Source organism: Symphalangus syndactylus, chromosome 3 (genome assembly GCF_028878055.3).
Source record: "Symphalangus syndactylus isolate Jambi chromosome 3, NHGRI_mSymSyn1-v2.1_pri, whole genome shotgun sequence".
NCBI classification, from domain to species: domain Eukaryota; kingdom Metazoa; phylum Chordata; class Mammalia; order Primates; family Hylobatidae; genus Symphalangus; species Symphalangus syndactylus.
The window spans coordinates 29,781,980-29,805,633 of record NC_072425.2 but is presented as its reverse complement, the minus strand read 5'-3'; positions in this window follow the sequence as shown (position 1 = coordinate 29,805,633).

The following is a 23,654-nucleotide window of genomic DNA, read 5'->3' as shown; positions in this document are numbered from 1 at the left end:
GTTGATATGTGAGCAGGTAAACACTGAAAATAGATGTTTTGTATGATACAGGTGGACACAAGGGCCTTTAACCAGTGTGGGGGTTGGGTTGGGGGAAAGTGTCCACTTCCCTCCAGGAGACAATATCTGGTCTGAATCTTGAAACATACTTAGCAGTTGACAAGATGTATCTATCAACCAGAGGATGGCAGAGAGACATTCCAGGGAGAAGAGAAGGCATGAGTCAAGCAAGGCATGTCGTGAAATGGGTTGATAGTTTCTGGGAACCACAAGTCGCTCATCCTAGCTTTAATGCAGCCTGGATGGTGAAGGCAAAGGGAGAGATGCTACAGAGAAAGGCACAGGCCATACTGTGAAGTGTCCGATAGTTTGTCCTAACAAGATAATGTTATCCTGGGAATTTTGAGAGAGCATTGAGAAATTAATATTTCCACTTTAAAAATGAACATTCTAATCCCTCCCCAGCCTATCTGCCATAAAAGATGATGGTGAGAGTCTCTTAGTAAAATGTCTATGAAAATGCTTTGAACCAGGTATAAATTGGCTAATTATACTGTGGAAAACAGAAACTGGAATATGTTTGACATCTTCTAGTTTCCAGGCCCTGGACAAGGAGAGAGACTCTGATATGGTTTGACTGTGTCCCCACCCAAATCTCTTCTTGAATTGTAGCTCCCACAATTCCCATGTGTCATGGGAGGGATCTGATGAGAAGTAATTGATTCATGGAGGCTGGTCTTTCCCATGCTGTTCCTGTGTTAGTGAATAAGTCTCATGAAATCTGATGGTTTTATAAAGCGGAGTTTACCTGCATAACTTCTCTTCTCTTGTCTGCTGCCGTGTGAGACTTGCTTTTCACCTTCTGCCATGATTGTGAGGCCTCCCCAGCCACGTGGAACTTTGAGTCCATTAAACCTCTTTCTTTTGTAAATTGCACAGTCTTGGGTATGTCTTCATCAGCAGCGTGAAAACGGACTAATACAGACTCAACACAGGAAGGAGAAGTTGAGAGGATGTGTAGGTGGGTTTTGTGTCCCATGAGCTTTCAGTTCCTGGCAATGAAGACCTCAATGGTGGGGGACCCTTGGAAGTTGGGCCATATCCTTGTAGTGAGAGGAGAAAATACTGCTTGTGTACTTAGCCTTTTTCACAACTGACCAGAACAGGGCCTGCTCCCTACCCTTCTGTGCCCCCAGTTGCATCCCAATAACATGATCCCAAAATAGTGTTTCTGATTCTTAAGATCAAACAACTTTAGTAGTCAAGAGCCTTGTTCCCAGAAACTGTTTCCCCATGTCCCTTCTTGTATTACTTCCTGTGTGTGTTAATACTCTCCCCACCCAACCCTCGGTCATTACATAGTTGAATATACGACAGTGGCAGGTTCGCACATAGGCAGCCCCAGCTTCAGTGTGGGGACATGATTGAATTCTCCGGGGCTTTGTAGCCTGGAAAGCAGGGTTGTAATTGACAATGCACCAGGACAAGGGTTTGTTCTCTTGGGGGGTCTCCCATCCATGAGATCAAGAATCCTAAAGCCACATTTTTGGCATCAGCCTTCCTGGAGAATTCAGTATGACCACTAAGTGTTAGATTGACTCTGGGCTGATTGCTTCTGCTATTTAGTGAGTTGAGATGATGAAACTGAGCTCTGAGATGTTGCAATACGGGTCTGCCCAAATTAAACCTCATAGGATTGTCACAGGAAACAAAATAATGTGCCTCTTCAGTTTAAGGGACAACTTGGCTACATTTGGAATTTAAAGAGTCTGTCTTCCATTTCTCAGTCAAGGGTACAAAGTGTGTTAAAGTAATGTGAGATGCTTTGACTAAGTATTCAATTATCTCATTAATTTACTCAACAGTTATTGAGAACCTGTTCTGTGTCAGAAATGGTGCTAGGACTTAGATAAGCTGAATAAGACACTGCCCTGCCCTCCCGAAACTTGCCATCCATCAGTGGTGTTGAGCAGTGGTGCTCACTCTTCACCAGAAGATAAAAGATTCCATTTCCTTTCCAGCTCTGCCACAGTGCTGGGAATACTTGACTGTAAGGTGAGAGCTTTTTGTTAACAAACATTCTATTTCAGCAAACAGGGAAGTATCTTATATCAAGGCATTACAAGTCTTGCAGATTTAAACTTAATCTCTCAATTGCTTTATTTTTAATGCCACAAAATTATCCAGAAAAAATATATGAACCCACTAAAAATCAGTGCAAGATCTGGATATATAAAGAGGCCACCTGGCTGGGTGCAGTGGCTCAGGCCTGTAATCCCAGCACTTTAGGATGCTGAGGCGAGTGGATCATGAGGTCAAGAGTTTGAGGCCAGCCTGGCCAACATGGTGAAACCCCATCTCTACTAAAGACACAAAAAATTAGCCGGGCGTGGTGGTGGGCACCTGTAAAGAATCATTTGAACCTGAGAGGTGGAGGTTGCAGTGAGCTGAGTTTGCGCCATTGCACTCTAGCCTGGGCAACAGGGTGAGACTCTGTCTCAAAAAAAAAATAAAATAAATAAATAAATAAATAAAAAAGGCCACCTGACTAAATGTTAAGGGAGGAGGCAAAAATATTTATTAAATTTTGCAATTATTCCTGATAGACTGCATTGCAGAATTCAAGAATATATATGTCTACAAAATGAATCAAGCACACACAATGTTCAACTGTTAGGCAAATTGGTATTTGTGGCTTGCTGATTAACAAAGAACTAGACCTCAAACAAATCAGATGCATCCAAAGTGCTGGAGCTCTGCAAAGCTGTTAGATGACTTATAATGGCTGGAGTCTGATATCAGAAGTTTATATAAAATAGATTCATGAAAACTGAGAGTTGGAAGAAAATGCAATAATATTGCATTAATTGAAAATGCAATTAATATTTCTAATTTTATGACTTAATATGTGGGAATTTAATTGATAAATATCATAAGTGGACATTTTATTATTTCATCCACATTTCTAATGTTTAACTATATAGGTTAAACGAAGAGGCAAACAACTTGTCTTGTGCTCGGGCACCCGTGGCAGGTGGCTGATATAGCTGGTTGGTTTTCACAAAGGTAATTCCATCTCTGAACCTTGGTGCCTTCATCTGCGAAATGAAAGTGATGAAGTGCCTGCTTCCTCTCTCATTTTCAATCATGGCGCTGTTCAAGGCAGTATGCTATGGAAAATTGTACATCTACACATTGGCTTTGAGTTTATTTAATAGCATAAATATTATTCAGAGAAAATACACGAAACCATTAAAAATCAACCTTAGGGCTGGATATATAAAGAGGCATGTTTCCCCATTTTATTCCTGGCTAATTAAGTTGGAAAGCCTCCTTAAAGAAAGAGACCTCCAGAACTCAGCAAGGCCGGCCCCTGCTCCCAGATTCTAAATGCAAAAAAATGAAGAATATTTTGTTTTCCCATTTGTTATATAGATTTAGAATTTGGAAGACATCTCAGAAGGAAGGAAATGGTGGGTGGCATTCTGATAACATTATCTCCTCACTGATGTTTTGTTCTTGCCGCTGTTTACATGGAACACAGTAGTAAGTGTTGTGTGAGGAATGCAATTACGTTTAAAAAAGGAGGTATAAGAAGCTATTATAGTTTTGAAACATGTAAAGGTGTCTAAACTCACTTTTCTCTGAGTCGTGTTGATCTGCCACATTAGCCGTCCCCATGGATTGGACCATCCCATGTGGTCCATGAAATCTCCCAAGATATTTCCTGTCAAATGGCCTCTGCCACTGCTATATTTATTTATCTTATTCTAAGAGACTAAAAACACAGTTCAGCTATTTAGGTGGGCTCTGGCTAGCTATTACAGTCTTCATATAACATGATTAGATACATCTGTGGAAAGGAACTCATGGTGAGAAAATGTTTTATTTTCTCTAATTAATGTATAGTCTTTAGAACAGAACTTTGGGTGTTCTGAATTTGTGTTTGGCCCATAGCTGCTGCTTTTCACTGGAGCAGGAAAATAATGTTTAATAGCTTTGTTTAAAGGTTTTTTCTTGTTCCAAACTTGATGCTGTAGAGTCTATCTCAATCTGTGTGTATTTAAGAAAACAGGGGAAACAGGCTGGGAGCAAAATTGTGTTTTGGTCTTCACCCAAAACACCCCCTATTTTTTTTTCTGTTTTTGCAAACCATGAAAGCCTTTTAAAAGCTGCTTTGATTAGCTTCCACATCACTCTCCCCAACATAGAGTGAGATGCTGGTTTGTAGCCTAGGATGAGAGAAAGGGGAGCCGGGACTCTCACGGGACAGCTTGGCCACTTGAGTCTTCCAAACCCAATAGTCTTTACGTAAATCAGAGATGAACTGGAAGGAGACCAGGGGCCTTTTGAGCTCTTTACCCATCACTAATTCTGGCTCCAGCTGTACTCCGACTCGGGTGATGAAAGAGACTGAAAGCAGCGGGCCTCAGCAAGCATTCTGGACTGGATCTATTCAGGCTGCGTTTACTCACTTTGCATTATGGGGTTTCCATGGCAACAGGCACATGTTTCAGCATGTTACATGTAAAGAGGATGTACCTGACAGTCTTCCTGGTCAGGAAAATCGGATCATGTGCCGCTTCTTCCCTAGTTGTCTAAATGGGCTCTACCATGAGTCAGTCTCCCCTCCTTCCATATGATACCCACAGAGAAAGATGCTGGAAGTCAGCGTCCAAGATCCTGAAACCACCACGGATCCCGGTGGAGACATCTGAGAAAAGTCTGCTCCAAAGACAGCTGGCATGGTTGCAGTACATCAGAAACTGAGGCTGAGGCTCCTTCCCTGCTCTTACTTGGCTCCTGGCCTTGGCTGGGCTTTGAGGGCCATGAAATGAAAAGATTTTCTGGATATTGGCCATCGTGATTCTGTTCCAAGGACTGTGATCCATGAGGGAGCTGGTACCAAAGAAAACTCCATGCTTGAGCCTGGGATATTCATCCCCTGCGATGTCTGTCTATTGCTCATATGACCAACCTGAGAGCTGAGTGTTTACAGTTTATAGGATCATGGAGTCATATTCAAAGTCAATCTGGTTTAGTATATTAGAGTATGAAAAAACATCCTTTCTCTTTTTCTTCCATTCCGATTGACCATAGTCCATAAAATAGGACCCTGCATCATCTAAGAAGTTTCAGGAAGAAAGTATTGGTTCTAGCCAGGAGCGGTGGCTCACGCCTGTAATCCCAGCACTTTGGGAGGCTGAGATGGGCAGATTGCCTGAGCTCAGGAGTTTGAGACCAGCCTGGGTAACATGGTGAAACCCCGTCTCTACTAAAATACAAAAAAAATCAGCCAGGCATGTTGGTGCCTGCCTGTAATACCAGCTACTCGGGAGGCTGAGGCAGAAGAACTGCTTGAACCCAGGAGGTGGAGGTTGCAGTGAGCTGATACTGCGCCATTGCTTTCCAGCTTGGAAAACAAGAGTGAAAGTCCATCTCGAAAAAAAAAAGAGAAAGCATTGGTTCTTTCTAGCCTTGTCTTTTACTCATCCCCACAGGAGAAAGTTAGACTTATCTGATAGTGGCAAGGGTCTGATTTTCATCTGTGCTCATTTCTCTGAGGGGTGGAGAGGGTATGCTGAAGACTGTGTGACATGTGACTCTCTTGGCTTTGTATGTGTCTTTGTGCCTATCTTTCATACTAGACTGTACTTTTCATTTCTTTGTTTATGTAGTTCAGGAATATCATTTATGGATAGTTATAATAATTGGGAGTTTAAAAACCAGTAGCCCTGAAAACAGATCTGATCTAATGATGCATTTTTTTCTCACTCATAGAGTGATTATAAAGTTTTGCTTTGAATATTAAACTTTAAGTATTGAGAAATTTTATAATAAAATCCTGAATTTCTGATTTATCTTGGAATATCTTGCAGCATGAGGTCTGCTGTAATCAGCAGGAAATGAGTGCAGGCTGCTACCCTGGATGAGGCTGGGCTCTCTGGTTTGCCAGACTGCCTTCTGTGCCCACATCATACATCTACCATCCTGGCCACTCCAGTGCACGCTGGAGTGTGTGATTCCAAGAACAGGAGGATGTGTGGGTGACACTAAGCGAGATAATTCCTGATTCTCTGTCGAAAGAGGTTTGTATGTTAAGTTTGTGTGATGTATGACCTGTCCTTTTGGGTGGTTTTTGAAGGGTGTACAGGAAGCCAGGTTGCCCATAAGGTTGACTAGGGTAATGCATAAGCTGCAAAACCAACTTCCCCAAGTCAAGATGCTGAGGTCTATTATAATACCAGATGTCTAGGCACTGCAGAGATGGCAGACAGGAGGGAGAGGGCAGCTTCACCCTGGAAGAACAGGGAGAATGGTACTGAGTTGGGCTCTGGAGCATGAATGGGATTTCACCAGGCACAGACAGAGGACTGGAAACTTTCAGAGCAGAAGGATCAAGAGGTGAAAAAAGAAGGCAACTATGAAGCACATGAAACTCAAAAGACTATAAATGCTTTGGTATGCCTAAAATGTAGGATGTGTGATAGGGACCTGGGAGAGATGAGGCGGGTAACAAAAAGTCCTTTGCTGTCAATGGAAAACTACTGAAGGTTATTTTTTAATCACTTACTAATTACATCCGTGATGCACAATTACATTCTCTTTGAAAGGTTTAAAACATTATAGATAAACTTCTTCTTTACATCTACCTCCTGATCCTTATCACCTCTTTGTCTACCTAGAGTAGAGTTTCTCAGCCTCAGGACTGTTGGCATTTGGGGATGGGTAATTCTTTGCTGGAGGTCTCTCTCCTGTGCATTGCAAGATATTTAGTAGCATCCCTGGCCTCCATCCACTAAATGCCAATAGTACCACCCACCCCCACCATACACATACAGTTTGGATAGCCAAGAATATTTTTAGATATTGGCAAATTTCCAGGGAGGCAAAATTTTCCCAAGTTGAGAACCACTGACCTAGCAGGAACTAGTGTTATCCATTTATTGATAACATGGGACCTATGTTTACAATTACCTGTAGATATATTTACCGAGGAAAGTGTTCTCTTTTCTTGTTCACATAGGTACTGTTATTCTGTATGTATCTCTTAACTTGTTTATTCTCAAGCCCATGTATTTGGGATATCTAAACATGCTAGTACATAGGAAGCTGTCAGGTTTTGTTTTATTTTTGAAATGTGGCATAGTATTCTGTGTAGGGATATATAACCATGTATTTATCTACATCTATGTTATTGAAACTTTAGCTTGTTTGCTTCTTTTCTTTTTCTTTTTTTTGTATTTCAAATAATTTTGCAATTAATTTCCTCATACATATTTCCTTATGTTGAGTATAGAAGTTTGCATCAGGAATATGGGGTAGATTTGCTGTTATTCATCTTCAAAATGACTAAACCATTAACTAGATTCTTTGTGCTTCTCAGAGAAATGCTTCTTTCCTATTGAAAACAACCCTAAAGGGAAAGGAAAAGAGGGGACAAAGAAGAGAAGGGCAGAGGAGAGAATGGGAGCAAAGAAAACAAAAAGGGGTTTACCAGCCACTCCACTGATTCAAACTACAGTGTTGCTGAGCATTGGTTCAGAAAAAAAAAGTTGAATAGCACAACAGGGTATTTCAGATGTCAAAGGAGACATCCTGGCACAACAGGAGGGAGGGAGAAGGATGAAGCTTCCAAATTTGTTTCCCAAAGCTTCTCAAGACATTGCCCCCCACCCTCCGATTTGACCCAAAGCCAAAACCAACTGCCTTCAATATTCTTTATCCCAAAGAAATGTGTCCCTTTAATTCCCTCTTAAGCTATTTATGTGAGATATAATTTATGTCCTGAAAAAAAATCATATACTTTCTATGGACCCTTACTTCCTGGGCTGATAGATCAGCACAGGGCTTAACTCTTTCATGGGAAATTAATAAATTACATCACCCTTGTTCACCTCACTGCATTAGCAGGTGTTTGTATCTGTCAACCTTCCCCATGGTCTATCCATGGGGAGGAGAGTCAGAGTTTTTGGGATTAATCAGCTCTGATCTAGAGGAAGATGAAACTGAAGTATCCTGTTATGGATGGGTCCTTGACAGGCATTCTGCCACCCAACCTGCAAGATCTGGCTTCCCCTGCGAAGATTTTTAACCTCCTTGCTCCCCTGATTCAATTCCCTGATGCTTCATCTCCTATATACTTGACTGTCCCTAAGGTCAAGACTGTAATGCTTTAAGGGCATAATGATGTCTAAAGCAGCCCCTTGCTCCTGACTGTGCTATGTTGCATTCAATTGATCTAAGTAAGTCACAAAGTCAGCCCAAACTCAAAAGATAGAGGAGCTACAAAGTCAAATAACAAAAAAGCCTGGATACAGGGAGGAAATTGTAGCAGTTATTTTTATAAACTATCTACACGAGGCAATTTATGAAGTTTATAAATTCATATACTCTGTGGCCAACAATTTCAGTTTTTTTTTTTTGAGAAATAAAGACAACGACATATGCGTTAAGACATTCATTGCAATTTTATTTACAGTATCAAAACAACAACAACCACCACAAATAAACTAAAGTTTCAATAATATAGATGTATATAAACAGAATATATCCAAACTACAGAATACTCTACCATATACATTTTTTTAAAATGGCAGCTTCCTATATACTAGCATGTTTAGACATCCAGTGTGAAGTAAGCAAATTACAAATTGGTACCTATAACTAAGTATGTGAAAAAGGAAAAAAAAAGAACATTTTCTGTTGCTAAACTTATCTACCAGTAAATACACAGAAATAGGTGCATGAGCATCTTTAGAAAATGGATAACACTAGTTATCACTAAATCTGTGATTCTCTACTGGGAGTGATTTTGCCACCAAGGAGCTTTTGGCAATGTACGAAGACATTTTTGGTTGTGATACCCTGGGGGAGGGAATCGTGTGACTGGCATCTAGTGGGTGGAGGTCAGGGATGTTGCTAAACATTTTACAAAGTGCAGAGATGCTCCCCACAGCCAACCATTATCCAGTCCAAATTGCTAATCATGCTGAGGTTGAGAATGACTGCCTTATATTCTCAAGATGTGCTGAGCCCCAGATATCTGGAGTATCCACTGTACATTTCCAGTTGAATGCTCAATAAGTAAGCAAACTTAACCTGTATAAAACACTCCTTTAATGTCTACACCCCTGAACTTGCCCCTCCTCCACCCTGCCATCTTACCCAGCCATTCACCTGCCTCACTTCCCACACTGACTCTGTCAAAGGACCTGTCGGCTCTACCTTCAAACCATAACCTGATTATTTCTTACTCTCTTTGGTTACTTTCCTATCACCTAAGTCAGGCCACCTTCATATCTTCCCTAAACTACAGAAAGGGGATAGGGAGGATGAGGAAGGCTGGCGCCATGTGGCCAGGAAAATCGCTGTGTAGAGAATGAACTGATCTCAGGAAAGTGTAGTCTCTGAGGGAGTGTTGGTGAGAATTGGAATATGGAAATCTGCCCTTTTTTTGGTAATAGAAGAAAATGCTAAATTAGAAGGGAAAAAAAGCTTCACTCATGAAAACAGCCCACTGATTTTCAGGGAGGCTGTCCAAGCTGGGTTTGCATGTGGTAATCAGACATTGTGAGTGGGATTTAGTCAGAGGGCACAGTAGCCCTTTGTCAGGGTGGCTACATGGCCCACAGTTTGCTATGGCAACAGGAGACTGCCCAGTGTTTTTACGGAGGAGAAGAGTGAAAATGGTGCTTCTGGGTGAGTAGAATGGGGAGCCTGTCAGGTTTGGGGCTGGCGGTTGCAATCTCAGCCATTTGTAGAATTGAAGTGAATAGCTGATCAAGTTCGATAAGCCCTGGAGTTTGAATCAGAGAGATCAGTTTCAACCCATCCTACTGTCTGGCCTTACTAAACATCTGAAGGTCTCAGTTTATTTACTTGTAAAATGGGTTTAACAACCCTGGCTGTCAGGGCTCTTGTTAAGACCAGTACTTTCTTCCTGCATAACACCATCCTGTGCAGTCTGTTAAGAAGGCTTCATGAGCTCATATGCACTTGGCAGGACTCGGGATCAGGTACTGCCACAGTGGGATTTAGAGGGCAGCAGAATTTCATGTTCTCATTGTAAAAACAAGGTCTCTATTTACTGCCTTAGCGACTCTCTTAACATCACCACAGCAAGTAACCTAAGGAACCAGTCTCAAAAGGGTGGCTAAAATTAGAATTACCCACCTTTACATAAAAGACCGGGAAATCAATCCCTCCAATCTTACATTCCGATTTTAATCAATTGCTACAATAAATAGAGAACATCAGCCATTCGTTATCATCCAGATTCATCCCTAGGTGGCTCTGTGTAGCTCCTAAATTGGACTACTTTTCATTCTTTCCTCATCTCCCCAATTTTTTCACTCTGTCCTCTCAAACTCATCATCTCCCATCTATATCCTCGAATTCTTCGTTTGATGCTTCTCTTTATCTTTCTTTCCCAAAGGGAAAAATGGTAGACCAGAGGCTCTAAGGCATACTGCAGCCCTCGCAAATGGTAGGTTTTCCTTCCACATCTCTGATTCCCTAAGGTAGGCATTTTCTTTACTACTTCCCAACAATTCTCTCCTTTCTCAAAAATTAATAACTGCATTGAAAAGTATACCATCAGGCTATTCTTCCCAAGACCCACTCTTGTTTTGGTCATCAACCATCTCCCAAGTTGCTTCTCCGGATGGATTGGACAGTTCAGCTCCTACATTACTGCTTTTCTTTTCAAGGCTACTTCTGTCATTATAGCGACCTCTTAAACATCTACTCACATAGTTAAACCTTGAGTTTTGTCATTGCTGCTAACTGTGCGTTTTCAAGATTTTGATTTCAAGCTTTCTACCTCTGACCATCTCCTTTTGTTACACAAGAATATTGTAGGATAAAAACACAATGTTGCCGAAGATCTCACTTTAAATATAAGACAAACATCTGAAATGTACCCTCAACATCTTCAGGCATTTCCTCTACATTTACCCAAGTAATCCCTGCTCCAATTTTCTGGCATGACTTTGTCACATTTTATCCTCTGTTTTCAAACTCCCATACCCTTATCCCACCTCTCACCCTCATGGGTGGCCTCTACAGTGACAAATTCAATGATCAATTTTTTTTATTTTCACTTATTCAACCTCTAAGGAACATTTGGTCCTATTAATCATAGATGTTTTTTTTTTTTTTTTTTTTGAGACGGAGTCTCGCTCTGTTGCCCAGGCTGGAGTGCAGTGGCGCAATCTCGGCTCACTGCAAGCTCCTCCTCTCGGGTTCACGCCATTCTCCTGCCTCAGCCTCTCCAAGTAGCTGGGACTACAGGCGCCCGCCACCACGCCCAGCTAATTTTTTGTATTTTTAGTAGAGACGGGGTTTCACCATGGTCTCGATCTCCTGACCTCGTGATCCGCCCACCTCGGCCTCCCAAAGTGCTGAGATTACAAGCGTGAGCCACCGCGCCCGGCCAATCATAGATATTTTTTTGAAACACTTTCTTAATTTCATTTTAGGGACACCACTCCTTCCTCATTCTCTCCTGGCATATATTAGTCAGGATTCTCTAGAGGGATACAACTAACAGAATATATGTATATATGAAAGGGAATTTATTAGAAGAATTGACTCACATAATCACAAGGTAAAGTCCTATGATAGGGTGTCTGCAAGTTGAGGAGAAAGGAAGCCAGTGGTGGATCAGTCCCAACACCTCAAAAGTAGGGAAGCCAAAGGTGCTGCCTTCATTCTTTGGCCAAAGGCCTGAGAGCCCTTGGCAAACCAGTGGTGTAAGTCCAAGAGTCCAAAAGCTGAAGAACTTGGAGTCTGATGTTCGAGGGCAGGAAGCATCCAGCATGAGAGAAAGATGAAGGCTGGAAGATCCAGCAAGTCTGCTCTTCCATCTTCTGCCTGCTTTGTTCTAGCCACACTAGCAGCTCATTAGGTGGTGCCCACCCAGATTGAGGGTGTGTCTGCCTCTCCCAGTCCACTGACTCAAATGTTAATCTCCTTTGGCAACACCTCACAGACATACCCAGGAACAATACTTTGCATCCTTCAATCCAATGAAGTTGACACTCAGTATTAACCATCACACCTGGTATTCTAGTATTTCCTATTTCCTTCTAAATCTTCTTTCCTGGTCTTTTGTCTTCTGTTTGAGCACTGAGTCACAGAGTTTCCAAGGGTTTGATCCTCCCCTCCCATTCTTTTCCATTCCTTTCCCTCTTTGCTTTCTTCTCTCTGGTTTCTTAGGTATTCCCATCCAGTCCCATGACTTGAAATATTACCTATATGTTGCTGAGCCCCAAATTTATTCTGTAGCATGGGTGTCCTCTCTGAACACCACACCTGTATCTATATCTCCTTTTCATCCCACTTGGATGTCTATAAGAGGTTGATTTACACACAACAGACCTCCAGATTTCTACCACCCCAAACATACTTCTTCTCTAGTTTTCCCCTTAATAAGACATGTTCAACTGATAATCTGTTGCTCACTTTCTTCACTTTGCATATCCACTCTGTGGATAAGACCCACCAGCTCTCTCTTTGCACCATATCCAGAGCTATCTCCTGTCACTTTCCTATCACCCCAAGTCAAGCCATTTTTATATAATCCTTAAACCACAGACATTTTCTCCCAAATTGATATCTTCTTCTTAATTCCCTGTGGTCTTCTCACCAGTGTCCAAAGAGTAATCCTTTGAAAACATAAATCAAGTCAGAATACTGCTCTCTTAGCCCTTTAATAGAGTTCCTTCAAAAGTGGGGTAGAATCCCAAGCCATGGTCACATCTTGTAAGCCCCTAAACAGCATCTGACCTGGTCCCTCTTTCTGAGCTTACCTTCTGCCACTCTCTCCTCGCTTTCTGTGCTCTAAACATGCAGACTTTCTTGCTGTTACTCAAATATGCCAAACTCACCCCCATCCCTGAACTTTATCATTCTTTCTGCTGGAACATTCATTTACAGAACTTCACATGGCTAATTCCCTTGCTTTATTAAAGTCTTTGCTCCTATATTAATCCTCAGAGATTATTTCCTTGACCAACTCATAAAACATAAGACTCCTCACCTCCCCAGGCTTCCTCACTTTGTGAGCCCTGATTTGATTTCATTTTTCTTCATTACACCCTCAGTCTGTCACCCTTTCCTTAGTAGAATAGAGTCTCCATTAGGGCAGAGACCTTGGTTTTTGTTAAGAGTGATATACTCAGTGCCTAGATCAGTGCCTGACACATTAATTGTCCCCCCAACCCCAATAATTGCTGAAGAATGAATGAGTGCTATTTTTAAGATTAAAGGAGAGAAGATAAACCATTAATTTAGTACCATATAAAGCACATAAACATATAATAGGCTGTCAATAAAATGAGAGTTGAATTCATAGAACAACAGCACCCTACAGCCTTTCTACCATGACACTTATGTTTTAAAAATTTTATTAACATGTTTTTGTTGAGATACAGTTCACACACTATCAAAGTCTTCTTTTTAAAGCATACAATTAAGTGATTTTTAGTTGTTTCACAAAGCTGCTCAATCATCACTGCTATCTAAGTCTAGAATATTTATGTTACCCCAAAAGAAAATTTAGTGCCCATTAGCAGTCACTTGTGGCAGTCTGCCACAGTTACTACTTGAGACCATCACTATGACAGTTACTGCTGTTACTACTTGAGATCATCATTAGAAGACTGAATGAAGGAGGACAAACATAGAAATGAAAACTTAAAAGAAACTTTTAAAGAAGGGGTACAGGGAAGACGAAGAGGGCTCCTTGCTTCTAGTGAGCAAAGGCAGCAGCAGCCCTGAGCTTCTACAACCCTTCGTATTTATTGAGTAGAAACAGCAGGGAGGAGGAAGTAACGATTGGTCAGTTGCTTGATTGATCACAGGTTCCTATTATTGCTAACAGGCTTCAGATGTGCATAATCACAAGAAACACTTGTGACTGGGTCGTGACTGCCCTCAGCATTCCTTCTGGGAGACAGATGCAGTTTGTCAGTTTGCCAGCATTCTGCATTTATGAGAACAGTTTGCTGTTTACTCATATAGCCTCCAGTGGTATACTGAGTTGATCATGACCCTCACTCTTTCGGTCTCCAACAGTCACTCCTGTAGTACCTCCTCTCAGCCCTTGATAATCTAATAAGCCACTTTCTGTCTCTATGGAGTTTGCCTATTCTGGCTATTTTATATAAGTATAATAGAATCATAGAATATGTGCCTGTTTGTATCTGGCTTCTTTCACTTACCATGATGTTTTAAAGGTTCATTCACATTGTAGAATGTATCAGTACTTTGGACTTTTTTTATAGCTGAATAGTATTCCATTATATGAAAACATATGTCTACACATAAACTTGTACACAAATGTTTACCACATAGCATTACCCATAATAGCCATAAGGTGAAACAAACCAATGTTTATCAATTAATGAATGAATTTTTTATTTAGGAAGCTGGGAGCTCCCTAATGGCAGGAACTGTGTCTTATTCACAGTTTTGTACATAAGAGATGTTAGGTAAATGTTTATATAATGAATAAATAAATGCATAGCTACGACTACTATAATAATATACAATAATTAACTATTATATTGACAATAATGATAATAACAATATTCAGAATGATGGAAATTACTGCTTGATTGACTTTGTTAGGTTTCTGATTCTTTAGATTTCAGACCATTTATTAATAAAATTGGGCTTATAGTGATGGTTAACATGAGATCAGGGATATAATCATTATTCCTATGCATAAGCCTAGTTCCCCATTGCAATCCACTTTGCCAGAACTGCCATATATGTCATAACAAGAGGCAATCACTAGGCATTTAAGATATGGACTAATAACCAAGAGTAAAGTTTCCACCGCTTGAAAATTCTGTGTATCAAAGTTCCAGTTCTTTAGGACAAAAATTATACTTATTCTCTTGGATAGTATAAAGTTAGTTACAAAATGTTATGAATCTCTGAGGAAAAGTTGAGGTAATACGTATTTTAGAATTTAATGTTTGTTCTATGTTTTTCTAATTTCAATAAAATCACTAAATCACAAGATTCCTAAGTTGAGGTTATATCTTTATTGTTGTGACTTTAGTGACAAGCAGAGTGGTTAGCACTTAGTAGGTACCCTTTTAATGTTTTACAGATGACTAAAGAGACAGTATTTGATATAAAAATGTGTGAACCCAATGCTCCACAGATTTTGTTCAAATACCAGCAGCAGTGAATTGAGGCAGAGCTATTGAAGGAAATTACATCTCTGGGACATGAGCTTTTTCCCAGCTGGACTTCTTTTTGAAAAAGGGGTACGACCTCACACACACAGGCAGACCTTCCTCCACTGTACCGTGGCGAGGCAGGCAGAAACCCATCCACCCAGGCTCTGGGTGACTAGCTTGCTGCAGGAGCAAGCCCTGTTGTGGGACATAAATTATATAAGCCACAGCATTTCAGACTGAGGGACAAAAGTAGATTTTTTGTGGTGGGGACAGAGACAGTCATTTTGAGCAATATCTCTGGACTTAAATGAAAAGCCAGTCTTCGTGGCTGAGCTTTGGGGAAACTAACCTCAGAGCCATATGGCTGATGGGAATGGGGAGACTAATTTCATCTGTAAAATGATAGGCCTGGATGAGATAATAATCACTTTTGTCTCTCCCAGCCCTGAACGCTCTGTGGCTTCTCCAAGAAACTCTAATGAGGGGAATGTAGAATCCCAGAACATCCATGGCCTCAGGAGAGCCTTGAGAGATCTATGCACTGTCCTCAGGGTACTGCTGAGGGTTTTTTTACTTTTTCTGTAGCTGTGTACATCCAGTTTCCCTCTCTGTGCGAGTGCAGAGTCCCTCCTCTGCTCACTCATGCTCACCTATGCTCACCTCTGTGTACACACATGTTACCTACACAACAGAGCTGTGGCTCCTGAGGGAGGAAGATTTTCAGTTAAGCTCTAGTTTCTGAAGCTATCTCTGTCACTGGTGTGCTTCTAAAGCAGAACTCTAACTTCTATCTGTAAAATTTTCTATAGCATCCATTGCCATTGGGTTGAAGTCGAAATCCTTGTCACTGCACTCAAGTCCCTTCAGGCAGAGGGCAGCCAACATCTTCAGGATCATCCCTAGCACCCATTTCCTCAAAATTTCTTCTCCAGCTGAAAGAAATGATTCTTTCCTTCCTTCTTTCCTTTCTTCCTTCCTTCCTCCCTCCCTCCCTCCCTCCCTTCCTCCCTCCCTTCCCTCCCTCTTTTCTGCCCTTCCTCCCGACTCGTCTCCCCTCCCCTCTCCCCTCCCCTCCCCTCTCCCCTCCCCTCCTCTCCCCTCCCCTTCCATCCCCTCCTCTCCCCTCCCATCCCCTCCCTTCCCCTCCCCTTCCTTCTCTCCTTCTCTCCTCTCCTTTCTTTCCTTTCCTTCTTTCCTTTCTTTTCTTCCATCCCTCCTTTCTTTTCTTTTTTTTCTTTATTTCTTCCTTCCTACCTACCTTCCTTTCCTCCCTTTTTCTTCACATAGATCATGTCTTCTCTCATCTGGAGCCTTTGCAAATATTGCTTGTTTTATGCTTTCACAAGAATATGAGTGATTTTTAAATATGTAAATCTGACCACAACCCTCTCGTGCTAAACCCTGAATGGCTCCACATCATAGTTAGAATAAAATTCAAACATCTCACCCTCCCTATGTCGCCTTATGGGAGCTGGTCCTGCCTTCCTTCTTCCCACAATTTTATGTCCTCTTTGGCCTCCCTGTAATAGCCATAGTCACCTTCTTTTTGTGCTAAGAACCTGCTACACCTGCTCTGAATGTCAGAACTTCACGCTAGCACTTCTCTTTGTCTGCAGGTTATTGGTCCTCATCACTGCCTGGCCGGTTTCTTTTCCTCTCTGGTTTCAACTGAAATGGAACTTCCTTAAAGAGGTATTTTTTGTCCACAGAATCTCAAGTAGCTTATTTCCCCTGAAGTCTGCTTTGTTTTCTTCATGGCACAAATAACTTGTTGATATTTTGTTAATCATTTGTTTTTGGTCAACCGGCTGAAGAGCTGACACTATAAGATCAAAGATCTTGTCTATCTCATTCAAGACTCTATCCCCTGTGTCTCAAACAGTTGTTTCTAGAACATACTAGGTACTTCGGACTTGTTTGCTGAATGAATTAATGAATTAATGAACAAATGCTTGAACATCTATTACTCAGCTTTTCCCTTCACATGGATAACTTCTATGTATCTTTTAGCTGCTTATTTAAACATCACTTCCTCCATGAAGCCTTTCCGGACCCTGGAGGATGAGCTAGATGATCCTCACCTGTGTTCCCTTAGCAGCCAAATGGATGATGGGAATGGGGAGATTAATTTCACCTGTAAAATGATAGGCCTGGATGAGATAATAATCACTCTTAACTCTCCCAGCTCTGAACACTCTGCCGCTTCTCTGAGAAACCCTATCGAAGGGGATGTGGAATCCCAGAGCTGCTCTTGCTATCAACTCGCTGCGTGACCTCGGGAAAATCATTTCACCTCTTTCAGCAATGATTTACTGAGGCATTGAAAGCCTTACTTTCCAGATCTAGGTAAGATTGATGACGCTGAAGTCTTATTTCCTCTCAACTTCTCGTTTTCCCCTTGACGATATTCTTTTCAGGAGCAAAAACTGTAACCTGTACATTGTTACAGTCCTGGTGCTTAGCTCAGCTGTGAGCACTTGAGCAATTTTAGAAACTCAGAATAAATTATTTATTCTCTTGCTAAAAATATGGCGTGCTTTCTAGGTAGTCACTGTGCTGGCCTCTATGTTAAATTCTCTCAAGGAGGAGAATGGAGAACCATTAATCAAGTGTCTACTAAGTGTTGGTATTTTACACAAATATTCTTGTATTCTCACAAAAGGCCTTAATAGGAGTAAATGCTGACTCCATTTTATAAACTTAGGAATTGAGGCTCAGAGAATAATTATCTGGTTGAGCTAGAAAATAGGAGTAGTGTCCTAACTACAATTTCTGCTCTTCCCACTAAACCATGGCTATACTCCCAATGGTAGGGAATGAACAACAGGGCTCTCCTAATAATTTTATTAGCCATTCTCAAATTAATAGCTCCTCTTCTGGCCCCTCAGAAAGGGGGCTGCATTTAGAGGTCTAGCCTTACAAGTAAGAACAACTCTGGTTCCAGGTACCCATTAGGAAGTGGCTGACTGAAGCCAGTGTCACTCCTGGCCAGGCCCCAATTGGCCTGCCCCTTCCAATAGGTCGCCCATGTCTGACCCCATCAGTGTTTTCTGGTAACTCTGTTCTGCCCATAGATAAGGGAAATAAATGGAGAGGCATTCGTAGCTGGCTAGCGATAATTTGTTTGTTGAAAGAAAGGATATTGGATGCAATTCTGAGTGTACTGGTGCCAGGTTCTTTCCTCCCTGGCATTTAGGTAACTGCCAGGGCTTGTGTCTGATCTTCATATTCTCCAGTCTCAGCAGGAACAAGCTTGGTCAGGTAGTTCCCTCTGCTGCTTGACACCCTGCTTGACCTCTGCTGACTCACCTACCATTCTCTCTTAGCATCCTCATAAGTTACTCATGGATTTCAGGGGGAGGAACAGCAGCCAGAAATATGTGGGCAAATGAAAGTCCTACATTTTAAAGACAGGTTAAATCTGAACTGTTCCGGATAAACCAGCAGCTTTGTTTGCCTGTCAGTCCTCTCTAAATACTCAGTGTGAAAACTGCTGCCTTAGTGAGAACTCTTCCTCACTCTGGGAGGAGCTTGCTCACCTTCCACAGAGTCTCGCCCTTGGATAGTTACATGGAGTCGTCCTTTCTTTTCCATTGTTGATGGGGACAGATGTCAGAGAACTGGGGGACAAGTCAAGACACCCGACTGGAGGACCTACACTTGTTACCAACTCATGGCATAACCTTGGGAAAGTCATTTCATCTCTTTCAACATTGATTTACTGAGCCATTGAGTGGTTCAAATATGTAGTGGTACCCATTGTAATCTTAAGACCTTTCTGACTCTCTCTCTCTTCTTTTTTTTTTTCTTGGGAAGGTTCTTGCTCTGTCACCCAGGCTGGAGTACAGTGGCATGACCATGCCTCACTGCAACCTTCACCTTTCCTGCTCTAGAACTCCTGGTCTCAAGCAATCCTTCCACCTTGACCTCCCAAAGTACTGAGATTACAGGTGTGAGCCACCATGCCCAGCTGACTTTTTAATTTTGCTATTTTAAAGCTATATTAAAAGACAGAGAAAGGTGTCCACAGTATATTAAGTAGGAAAAGCAAGTTACAGTATAGTCATTAGAATATCATACATTTGTTCAAATACGTATGTTTTCATATCATGTATTGTTTTCATAATTTAAAATAACTACCAATACATCATAAGCAATATTTAGTAAGTTTATCATTTGATTGCTCAATTTATTCCAAAGCCTGTATGACTGTCTATTTAATATTAGACATTTGAGACACAGAAAAGACATAAAAACTCATTGTCCTAGAGGAGCCTAAAGTTTATAGAATTTATGAGGACTTATGTTTTATTTCTAAAAGATTTTGGGAAGTTTTTCTGTTGAGGTTGGGCTGCCTCTGTGTCTGATAAAAAGAAAGAACACCAACATTTCCTTTTCTATAAGACATATATTGTTCCCATTCTCTTCAGTGCCACATCCTCGCTTTAGTGCTTCCACTGACCTTGTGCTTCCTGAACTCCTACATAACCTTAGTTTGTGTCAGTAATATAGTACTTAACAATACAGCATCTTCTCTCCTTAGCCCACCTCCTCACCATCAGCTCACCTCCTCACCATCCTTTCTTTCCCTAGCCTACCCCAATCAGGTTCTCTCTGCTCCATTCCACTGAAAATTTTCTTGTTAAGGTTACAATGTTGAAGATGTTTTGCTAAAAAAAAAAAAAAAAAAAAAAAAAAAAAAAAAAAAGGCCAAAATGCATGCTTGCAACAATTCTAAGAAATTGGTGAATTGCTGAGGATGCTGCCTTTCATTCTCTGGTCCCTGCTTACACCTGCAGTCTCACTTCCACTTTGCAGCTTTATTGTGCCTTTCTCACCACCAAACCTTCATTCATGCTGTGGTCTCCCTGCCTGGAATGCCCAGCCTCTTCGTCTCCAATTAGAAAATTCTCACTTGCTTTTGCAGTAAATGCCTTTCTGTTTTATTTCGCCAAAGCCTTTTTTTTTTTTTTTTTTCCCCAGTTTAGGTATCATCTATTTCTTCTTTCCAGAGGACCTTAATTTCTCTTTGGGGAATTTTATCTCCCCCATTGTTGGCAGGGATACCCAGCTGATTTTTATTCTAACTCATTTGGTACAGTTATAGAATGGGCATTGACCCATGCTAGGCCAACTGGGTTTTTCCCAGGAGAATGCATAAAATGTATGGATTCATTCATTTCAGCAGGCCATCCGGGCCCAGATATCAGGCCATTTTTGCCTCCAACACCATCTAGTGTTACCTCTTTTCTATTTCAAGTCTCTTTTTTCGCCATTCTCTCATGGCCCTCAGAGCTGACCCTCCGAACTTGTTCATAAGCTCCCAACACATGCCTTTTTTTCAAGTTATCCAAAGTTGGTTTCTGCTCCTTGCACTTGAACAACAATAACAACAACAAGAACAAGAAAAGACTGATACATTCTTCTAGACTCAAATAAGGGGATACCTTCTCTGCAACTTTTTCGGGCTTCCTCTTTTGTCCCTTCATTGGCCTCTAGTTGCTCTAATAGATTCCTCCACTGTGGCATTATAACTGACCTCTTCTCTCCTAATTATAGTCTCCTTTTGGGGGTTAGAGATCATGTCTCATTCCAAGTTTTGTTGCTAGAGCCTAAGACATCTTTATCTTGCTGGGGCCCAGATCACATTCATTCAGGAGTGAATGAAGAATCTGAACTTTTGTGCCTATGGGGTTAGTATATTATTTCTTGTTGACAGAGATAGCAACTTAATAGGATAGTTTTCTCTTTTTAGGAGCTAAAAGTTTATTTCTGTATAATTATCCTTGTAAGAGATTTGACAAAACCTCACTAAAGGTATGAATGCCCTGTTCCAGCAGGTTCTAGTCAGGAACATGGAAAGTAAATCAGAAATTTCAAATAGAAGGGATTTAATATATGAAATAGATCACATGTATTATAGAAAGTTGATGTAGCAAGCAGGGGATGCTGAGGTAATCCAGACATCAGTAACTGCAGGAAGTGGCTGCTTCTGTCAGGCAGGGAGAAAAAGAAGAGAAAGGTGATGTTATGGGAACTTACCCAAGTGCAAAGGAGAAACTCTGCATGGCTGAGCCTCATACTTCTGGAAGGTGCCTGTGTCTTGTGACTGGTGCTTCAGCCTCTGAGTGGGGGCACAATGTGGCCAGGCTTAGACATCTTAAAGAGTGCTCAAAGACTGGAACGCAGGCCTCAGGGAGGCCACATGCTTGCCAGTGCTCAGAACTCTGAGATGGGAACTGAAAACTTGAGTTCAGACTTGGTGGGCTGCTCGTGTTTGTCTCTAATGAGGAATCCTGTGGCAGGTGCTGGGAGTGTGTAAGGAAGTTAAAGAGTGGAACCATAGCTTTCTTTTCCTCTGGAAGCAACTAACAGGGTCTGAAATAGGAAGAGAGTCCTCTTCATTCTGCCAGCTTCTAGTCTCCTGTCAATGTCCCCTGTTGCCGGGCTTGAATGGGAAGTGGGCTGGCAAGGAGTCTGGGAAGTGTAGTTTTCAGAATCTCAGCTTCAGTGTCACTGAGTGTGGATGGGGGTGGGAAACTTTGAGGCTGAGAGACACTGGGTAAGTAACAGACATATGCTCTTCCAGGAAAAAAAAAAAAAAAAAAAGGAGACTTGGCCTCCAAGGCCATGTGATGAGATACAGTCTCCTTGTTTTGTAACCTGTTTCCAGCATGATTCCCAATAACTCTCGAGTAAGAAATTACAGCTTGGGATAGGACTTCTGTGGAAAAACCCTGGTGCCAGTGTAAAAAGTGCCTCCAAAGTCAAAGCATTCCTGTGAGTCCCGACACATGGAGCCCATGATTTATTGTAATTTTTACTTAATTCTGCCTCCTTCGGTAGGCCCTGGTTCCAAGAACGTCTTTTGGGCCTGATGCCCCCATGACTCAGATACTTGGGAACAGCAGTTTGCCATAAAGCCTGCTGCTCCTCAGGTCTCCCTGCCAACCCCCTGGCTGTGTGCAGCCAGCCACACCCTATTCCTCCAGATTGCATTGCTCCATGTGTTTCTTCCTTGGGAACAGAATGCCATGTCTTAACCTATCCCATCACCAGACTTGATTTCTTTTTTTCTTCATTTTTCACTACTTTTTGCTCATCCGTTAATTCTGATGCTTGGCCTACGTCCCTGGATTTTTTTTTTTTTTTCTAATAATGATAATGCTCTTTTCCTAGAATCTTACTATATAAAGAGCATCTTATAATGATAGTGACAGTGAAATTTTTTGGCTCTATGAAGCTTTAGATTACTCAAGAGCTTTTAAAAATCTACAACTTCATTGATTCAATATTGGGGGGAAACAGATCATTTGGATTCAATTAATGATATTTAAATCCTGATTCTAATTTAATTTGATAACCTTTATCTACTTAATTCCTCTGAGCCTTAGTTTCTTCTACTTTAATAGAGGGCTAAGACCTACCTCTGAAGATTGCTAGAAGGATTAACATAAGCTCTGTGCTTGCTACATCTGGCACATAGTAGGTCAGAATAATCTTAGTTCTCTTTCTTCAAGTGAGAGTGGGTGTGGTGTTCTTGTGCATATGGAGAAAGGAGGCCATATAAATCCGTCCTGAGCCGTATAATGGATTTCACAATAAGAACAATGAGAAATATCTGAGCAATCCTATTTGGAGGACAATTTTTTTTCTCTATTCCTATAGAAAAATGGGCGTGATATTATCATCAGATGAATTTCCATTATGGACTGACTTCCCCAGTTTAACTTTACCCCTGTACTTATCTATTATTTTTGTATGTGTGAGAGAGAAAATTGGGAACAAAAGCATCAGACTGGGACAATACGGGGGTGTTCCTAGGGAGAGAATCGTGGATTGTAAGACTTGAAAGTTAGTCTTGCATCAGACTATGCAGATTCCTGAATGCCTGGCTAAGTAGTTTCCATTTTATTTCTTAGACAATAGAAAGTTGAAACCAGAAAGGGTAAAAAAATAAATAAAGAAAGAACCTTGTAAAATGAATTTGACTTTTTATATGTAACAGCTCTTACTTGAGGAATGACAAGTAACAAGATTCAGAAAAATGTAAGATCCAAGGAGATTCATCTTTGGTGAGTCTTTTTTTTTTTTTTTCCTTTAAAGGACTTTAGGAAATGCATACTTAAAGTAAGTGCTAGTAGATGAGGTGTTCCTTTCATTTTATTTTCCATTTTTTCATTCACATAAATCATGACTTGTCATTGTTTGCTTCAAACACAGGAGATATTTTACCTGTGGGTTTATTCTGTTCGAATTTGTCTGTTAGTTGTAGAGCAGGATCATTGCTGCCTTTGCTAACATTCTGGGTGAGGAGATAGATGCATAAAGAGATCAGGGTAACCAACATGGTAAGCTTAATGACAACCACAGGCAGGTATGAGCCCCTCAAGGTGGGGAATTTAGGTCTTCGGGAAAAGCTTTCTGAAAACATGCAAACAACAACAGAAAAAG